Consider the following 8,160-nt stretch of genomic DNA (forward strand, 5'->3'; position numbering starts at 1 on the left):
CGCATGCAGAAGCATAGACAGAGACAGAGACAGAGGAGGAGGAGGGGGAGGACAAGGAAGAGGACAAAGACAAGAAGAGACCAGTCAGGAACACGTGGAGAGAGCGGGGAGGGGAATGGGGAGAGAGGGAGAAAGGAGTCAGAAAGAGAAGTCAGAGAGAATAGGAGAGTAAGAGAGCTAGGAGGGGGTATATGGTCCCTTTTATAGTAAGCCAGGCCTACCGGGCTATTGCCAGGCAACTGCTGGGCAGAGCTCAGAAGGAAGGCTAACAAGTCTGTTGTCCCTGTCATTATAGACCCTAACCCTCTACAACCAAATAAGCTATTTCTTCTACAAATTGCATTGGTCAAGATGTTTTGTCCCACCAAGTAACCCAACACAGTTAATAAAGGAGTGGGGCTGGTGATAAAATTGTTAATAGAACACTTTCTGGGCATCCAGGAACCCCTAAAAGTCTGATCCCCAGAAAAACATACATACATGTTGTGCCCTCCAGTAATGTCAGCTCTGAGAAAGGAGAAGGCAGGAAGATCAGGAAGTTCCGGTTCTTTCCTGGCCACATACCAAGTTCATACCTAGTCTAGACTACATGAGACCTAACCTCTAAAATGTAAAATACAATATAAAATAATAAAATAAGGAATGCATGGCTGGAAACTAAGTTGGCATGCTGTGTTGGAACTTTGATGAGAGCGTTAGGACCCATTCTTCTCTTCAATGAGGACACAAGTAGACCAGTCACTTACTGTCACCACAACTCTGTAACCTGTGATCATAGAGGACACAGGTGTTTCAGTGCCTGTCTCTGAGTTCTGTAGGAAAAAATTGCATCACTCCCCAAAATGGCATCTAAGATAAGAATTTCCTCAGGGAACGTGACTGTAGCCTTACCCACAAACTTAGCTAAATGGGCCACCTAAATAAATCTTAGTATATCATTTTTAAACAATTACAAAGAGGAAAGCAAAATATGAATGAATCAGATTGAATTTCAGTGGCAGAACAGGTAAGTTTCTTGTATTCTATTTGCTATAAGTCCTTTAGTCCTGTTTGGCTTCCATGTTTGAAAAAAAAAAAAAAGAAAGAATCTATCTATAAGAATTATGATCCAAACCTTCCTTCTGGACTCTTTTCCTGGGCAGAGTTAGAAGTAGTCACAAGAAGGAACTACAAGGGAAGCAGATGGCATAGTTAAGAGCTCTGGGCCTCCGATCCAGCCCATCCCTTACACACCTCTTCCCTCTCCCTCCCCCCTCCTCTCCCCTTCTCTCTCCCCTCTCTCCCCCTCTCTCTGATATATTTTCAGATTAAAATTTTTCAGATTATAACATTCTCCTCTTCCCTCCCCCATCCTCCATGTCCCTTCCTGACAGCCAGCCCCTCCCATGTTCCCTCTTGTCTTTCAGATTGATGGCCTTGTTCATTGTTTATTATTGATACACAGAGAACCATACACAAATGTTAACATTTAGCCTGCTCTGTCTATTTTTTCTTATTTGTGTGTATATACGTTCATTACTAACCACTTTGCATTGAATAACTCATTAGGGGACTCATCCCTAGAACCTTAGGGGAAACTAATTCTCCCTCTCTGAGCTGTCACTAGCGAGAATTCCCCTCCTGTGTCAGAAGTTCTATTGGTACTGTCATGTGTCAAGCCTTACTTCACAGCCATTTTAAAACTGTTTAGATACAGTTTCATAGCAGACTGCCTGGTCCTCTTGCTCAGCAGTGCTCAACCTTCCTAATGTTGCAATCGTTTAATATAGATGCTCATACTGTGGTGACCTCAAACCGTAAAATTACTTTCATTGCTATTTCAAAATTGCACTTTTACTTCTGTATAATCACATAAGTGTCTGTGTTTTCTGGTGGTGTTAGGAGACCCCCGTGGAAGGTTGAGAATCACCCCTCTAGCTCTTACAGTCTTTCCACCTCTTCCACAATGGTTCCTGAACCTAAGGTCCTACTTATTGGAAGAAATAGAATCAGCCCTACCCAAGGGTACAGGGTGAAAATCTGGAATTTTGGCTGATCGAACAAGAACCTTGCTTACCCTGAACCTCAGGATGGTTCTGCCAACTCTGGGAATGTTAACTGTTCACTTTAACTTTAGTTTAGCCATCTATAGTACAAAGGTAATGATATTAACTGTACTAATATCATTGGGTTGTTTTGAGGCTATAGGGCATAGACAGACTGCTTCCTACTTAGCTATCAGGCACATATAGAACATTCCAGCTCAAAGCAGTAGAGCACACAGTAAATATTAGCTAGACTGTACCTTAGAGTAAGATTGATATCCCAGGAAGACAACCATTTACCAGCTAAGCCGAACTTCTATGGTTTAAGGTTTTCATATGACACCCTAGCATGTTTTGAATAAAATATAACTACTTCGTGGTTATCCTATGTATTTAACTCTAAAATATAAAACATACATAATCCAAACGAAACCACATGCACATAAATTTATGTATATGTGTACATGTACAAACATATGAACCTTGTATTTCTTCTCATATATCGAGAACCATCAATTACAGTAAGTCCTATAGAATCTGAGGTATTTTGCAATGTATATTTTGTCTTTGGATTGCTGTTTGATTTGTACCAAAGAGGAATAGAGTTTTCTCATCTGGCAAGTCTTGAATATGGTCTCTAACATTTTACTTCCAGTTTGTGTGTGTTTGTGTGTGTGTGTGTGTGTATGTGTACATGTCTGCACGTGTGTATGTGTGTGTACATGTCTGCACGTGTGTGTGTATGTGTGTGTGTGTGTGTGATAATTTGCCAGTGAAAGTCCATTCATAGACTGCTATACTTCCTTAAGAATGTGGTATTTTATTTAAAGGGCAGATATGGATTTGCCTTATTTGTAAAGCAGCATACATAAGATGCCTGGCTTTCTCATATGATAAAAGCTGCTCACTGTGAATACTGCAGAACGCTGAAATTAGTCTGCATGTCTGAGCATACGTCTTGATTTCACTAGAACGGGCAAAAGTCACTGACTTAACCTGGATGCTCAGAAGGGATCCTACTTGCCAAACCTAACCCTCCAGAAGTCTGAGTTCCGAAAAGGTTCACTGACAAAAAATATTTAGGAAGGATGAGAGTCCCAAAAGCCGTACATTCACCATAATAAGTTTGCCAACGAGAGAGAGAAGTTACCCTTGAGCAGGTTCAGTTGTGTTTCATGTTAGCTGGTGGTGCGTTTCAATGTGTTCTGACGCTCAGAAAAGGAGCTGACGTCCTGCACTCTGCATAGAATCGTGTCCATAAACGGATTCCAGGTGCCAGGTAATTTGAATGAGTGGCGGTGGCTGTCGATTAGCCTACAATCATGTCTTGCGTGGCCAAAGCACAAAGTCTTCTACTGCATAAGCTTGTGGTAAAAGTCAAGTAGTAGGGAGTTATTTGAGTTAGTTAGATGAATGATAGATCTAGATGTCAGTAACTTTCTTTGGTACCAGTGAAAGTCAGTTCTATTTCAGTCTGGATTTTGAAGCTAAGCTCCCTTCCTGTTTACTACATGTGAAGACCAAGAGACTTCTGCTAGTAATGTTACATTCTAATACTTATTAAAGGTTATCTCAACGCCAGTAGATTTTGTTCTCATATCTGTGTTTCCAGAGTGGTAGGTGCTAGAATTATTTAGATGTAAGCAATGGTAGCATCCCACACACATATGTAGCCATGTCCATAGACATGCAAGGCACAACAGATACTGCAAATATCTGGTCACTAGAGATGTCGGCAGTAGGCTTCAAATCTCAAGGTTGCCACTGGTGGTGGAATTCTCCTGGGCCCCAGTAAACCATCCCTTCCCTTTGTCAATAACAAGAGATTTTGAGTCTTACCCAAAAGGTACTGTGACATATTTAGCATGATAGAAAGAATCCTAGATTTGAGGTTTTATAATTATAGGTAAAATTTGTGACCTTGAGTTAGTCTTTTAGTACCAGGTTTTTGTTTTTGTTTTTGTTGTTGTTGTTGCTGCTGCTGCTGCTGTTGTTGTTGTTTATAAATGAGTCTGCCTGCTGCTTGCCTCCTATACTCCAGTAACTGTTCTGTATTATACGGAAGAGAAGAAAAACCTTCCTGCATCTTTCAATTTTAACAAAGACAAGCAAGATGTTTAAGGAATATAGCATTGCTCTGTGGGAACTGCCAAGAATAAAAATCCAGCAATGAAATATTGTACTTTAACTGCACTTCAGACCAAAATGACCTAAGAGGCATTTATAGAACATTCCAGCTCAAAGCAACAGAATGCACATTCTTCACAAATATTCATGGAACAGTCTCCAAGAAAGATCATATATAAGACCACAAAGCCAGTCTTAACAAACATCAGAAGACTCAATCATATGAAGTGTCTTCTCTCTCATATAAATGGTATGGTGTTGTAAATCACAAAGGAAATGTAAAGGATTCACAAATACATGGAAATTAAGCAGTCTACTGAGTAAGATACTGCTCAGTGAATAAATCAAGGGAGAAGTGGATATATTTTTTTCTTGATCTTTACAAGTCTCATGCAATAACCGTTGGCAATTCATTTCATAGCTCTGTGTTGCTCTTGTTCCGTTTTAATTTTTACAATTATTTTTAATAATTTGTTAGAAATTCAAAATACTGATATCTTTTTCTCTTCTTTCCTTTTCTCATTCCAAATCTTCACATATATGCTGCCTCTCTTTGAAATCATGGCTTCTTTTTCTGTAGTTGTTATTGTTACAGCAATGTCAGTCAAATTAGTGTTATTTGCATGTATATAATTTCAGTCAGGGTTGACTAATCAGGTTAACAGGATAACCAGTTAAGAGACTCATCCCCGAGGAAGACTATTTCTCCCAATCTTAGCATCCCTTAGTTGGATGTGCTTCTTCATTTAGGCAGGAGGCCCCATGAGGTCTCTCCTCCCCCACATGACCATGTCTACTGATGTTGTATTCTTCAAGTCTTGTTTGGTCAGCCATGTTGTTGAGGTATCATAGGCAACGCTTCCCTCTCATTTTTTAGAAGACACAATTTCACAGCTGCTTTCCTGGTCATCCGGTTCTCACACTCTCTTTATCAGCTTGTCTCTGATGTCTCCTGAGCCTTAGGTACAGAATTGTGTTGTAGATTTATCAATTGGGGTTGAGTTCCCCACCGTCACCTGACTGCGTTACAGACTTCTGTTCTTCTACCCAATGATTAATGAGCTCTCACTCATCAAAAAAACTTCTTTTACAACAAGAGATCATTACTGAAAACTACATCTGTTCATTATTCAGAGAACAAATCACTCCTGCTTCATCACTTGTAAAGGACTATGATGTTTATTCATGAGAGAAGTCTTTTACACATTGAGTATATGTCTGAGTTTGCCCTGACTCCAGGTCATTTGAGCATTACTCTCTCCAGTCCACTTTCCTACCCCAAAATAGTTTTATAGTCCTTATTTTGAAAGTTGCTTTTCCCAGTGACTTCTTCATTCATAATAGAATACTAGGGTATAGATGGTGCTTTGAGAAGTAATCTAATCTCCCATCAGTTTGATTTATTTCATAATTCTATGGTTACAAGATATTTTTTCTTTGACTTAGACTTCAGAATATTTTGCCATTATAAAACACCAAAGAGTATATTGTAGCAAACAATGATGTCCTTACTACAGAGAGCAACCAGATGACCTAATGTGTCTTTGCAGTTTCTAACTTCTATGATATATTATACTTTGGAATCTCTTTATATAATAGTCCTTTATGTGAAGAAATGAATATATCATCTAATTCTTCACTCCCTTTGCTTTTCAACCACAATATAGCCTCTGATTAAGCTTCCCATCAAAATTAGAATGCACATGAACATCTTTCAGTGTGCCCTGCAATCTTCTGATCGTAAGGTAGAATTCAAAAACGGATGGACTCTGTACTTCGTAGCAATCTGAAGTTTTATTTTGTAGAGAAACCCATTGACTAAGAACAGATATTCTTTCACTTCTAAGTTGTATGTATTTGTCTTCTCGAGGATTCATACAATTTAAAGCCATCTCTAAAATCACTCAGCCATCTGATGCCATTTCAATTCATCAGCTCCTCTTGTACCTCTCAATGTACATGAATAAGGTGTTCTAAATTATTATGGTTTAATTATCCACATCACTTTAGGTCTTCAAAGGTATTCTTCATTTTAATTGCCATAGCATAATTAAAAACACAATACAACTTTACTAATTTGGGTGGATTTTTCTTGCTCAAAGTTATTAATATTTTTAGGTTAATATATATATATATATATATATATATATATATATATATATATATATATCACAGAGGCCAGAGATGACACTTTGTCATGGTATACCATTCTCCACCTTATTTCCTTGAGATCAGGTATATTACCAAACCTGAATGTGGACAGTCTTCAGGTGGCTGGCTGGCCTGCCAGTCAGAGCAACATTCCCTTTTCTATCTTCTCCATGTCCTGAAGGTACTAGGATCTCAAATCAAGCCTTCATGCTTTCAGAGTAAACGTTATTACCCACTGAGAAAAACCTCCTCCAACTCAAGAAGTTCCCTTACCCTCTTTGGCTGTCATCCTATGCATTAACAGGAATAGAGGGAAAAAAATCTATTTATTATTAAATAATATGGCAGATCTTTGAAGATATTCCATTTGTTTTTTTAAGTGCCACATAAGACAAATGCTCATCATAAAATCTGGTTCCCTGAACAGTCCCTGACAGATGGTGGCATGGCTTGATATACAGCCATGAATATTGGATGGTGTCCATCATAATCATAAAAGGATTACTCTGTATCATAGACAATTAAAATGCTAAATATGCTTGTTAATAAACTTCAGTTTTTGGAACATTTTTTAGGCTCATAGAAAACTGAGCATTGGAAAGTGCAGAGATTCTGTTCATGAGTTTTATAGTAGTTAATGTTTGACCTATTAAAAATGTAAAGTATGGGGGGGAGGATGGTGAGGGGAACACCCACATAGAAGGGAAGGGGAAGGGGTTAGTGGGATGTTGGCCTGGAAACCGGGAAAGGGAATAACATTTGAAATGTAAATAAGAAATATCCAATTTAATAAAGATGGAGAAAAAATGGAAAGCACATTTCTGGGTTTTTTTTTCTTTTCTTTTTTTAATTTAACTTTTCATTGATTCTTTGTGATTTCACTCCATGGATCCCAATCCCACTCATCTGCCTGCCTTTCACCTTTGCAACCCCTCCCCCCCCCAAAAAAAAGGAAAAAAAAAAGTTGTGGAAGCTGTAGTGTGTCACAGTGTGTCCCCTTTTGTCTACCCTTTTGTCCACACTTCTTTACTTGCAAATGTACATTGCTGAGTCACTGGTCTGGTAAAAGGCCTCTGGCCTCTGCTACTCTATCAATACTGGGTCCTCATCAGGACGCCTGCGATATCCTGTTGCTGCCCTGTGTCGTGGGGATCCTGCAGCTTTGGTTCTGTAGGACCAGCCCTTACATGATCTCCGGCAGTTCATAGTTGGTAGGTGTTAAGGTGGGTCAACTCAAAGCCCTGAGTCTGGGCATGGGTGGCAGCTGAGCTGGTCAGCCTTCCAGGGGGAGCTCGCCAATGTTGAAATGTTAATAAAAAATATCCAATTAAAAACAAAAACAAACAAAACCTCTGCTTATGCCAGAGACTAGGGCCTGCCGCAGATTGACCTGTGACTGCTGCAGCAATATAAGCTGAAATGTTAATAAAAACTGACTCCAATTCCAAGGAAAAGAAGAAGGTTTGGGGCAGGCAGGGTTATGTCTCACCACAATTGCTCCTATAAGGAACACTGGATTAAGGATCCCTAGGAACAGCTGACAAAAAGCAGAAGCAGCCAGTGTCACTGGCCCTCAGCTAGCTGCCCAGCTCATCCAAGCCAAGGCAGTGACAGTACCAGGCTCTCCACTCCATTCCGTTCAACCCTGAGTCCCCAAGAAGTTATAAAAATGTAGAAAAGGCAAAGAGAAAAGTGCAAACAGCTCCAGAGGATTTGGGAAGGTAGAGGAAGACCCAGCCCTCATGGTTCCCCATTGTTGGGGACACTGCATCCTAGGTCAACAATTTGAGATGTTTCCCTTCCTTGGGTCTGGGTGCCAGATGGAAGAAGGCAGAAAGAGGGGCCAACCCTAGTGGGC

The sequence above is a fragment of the Rattus rattus genome, chromosome 12 (assembly GCF_011064425.1).
Source record: "Rattus rattus isolate New Zealand chromosome 12, Rrattus_CSIRO_v1, whole genome shotgun sequence".
NCBI classification, from domain to species: domain Eukaryota; kingdom Metazoa; phylum Chordata; class Mammalia; order Rodentia; family Muridae; genus Rattus; species Rattus rattus.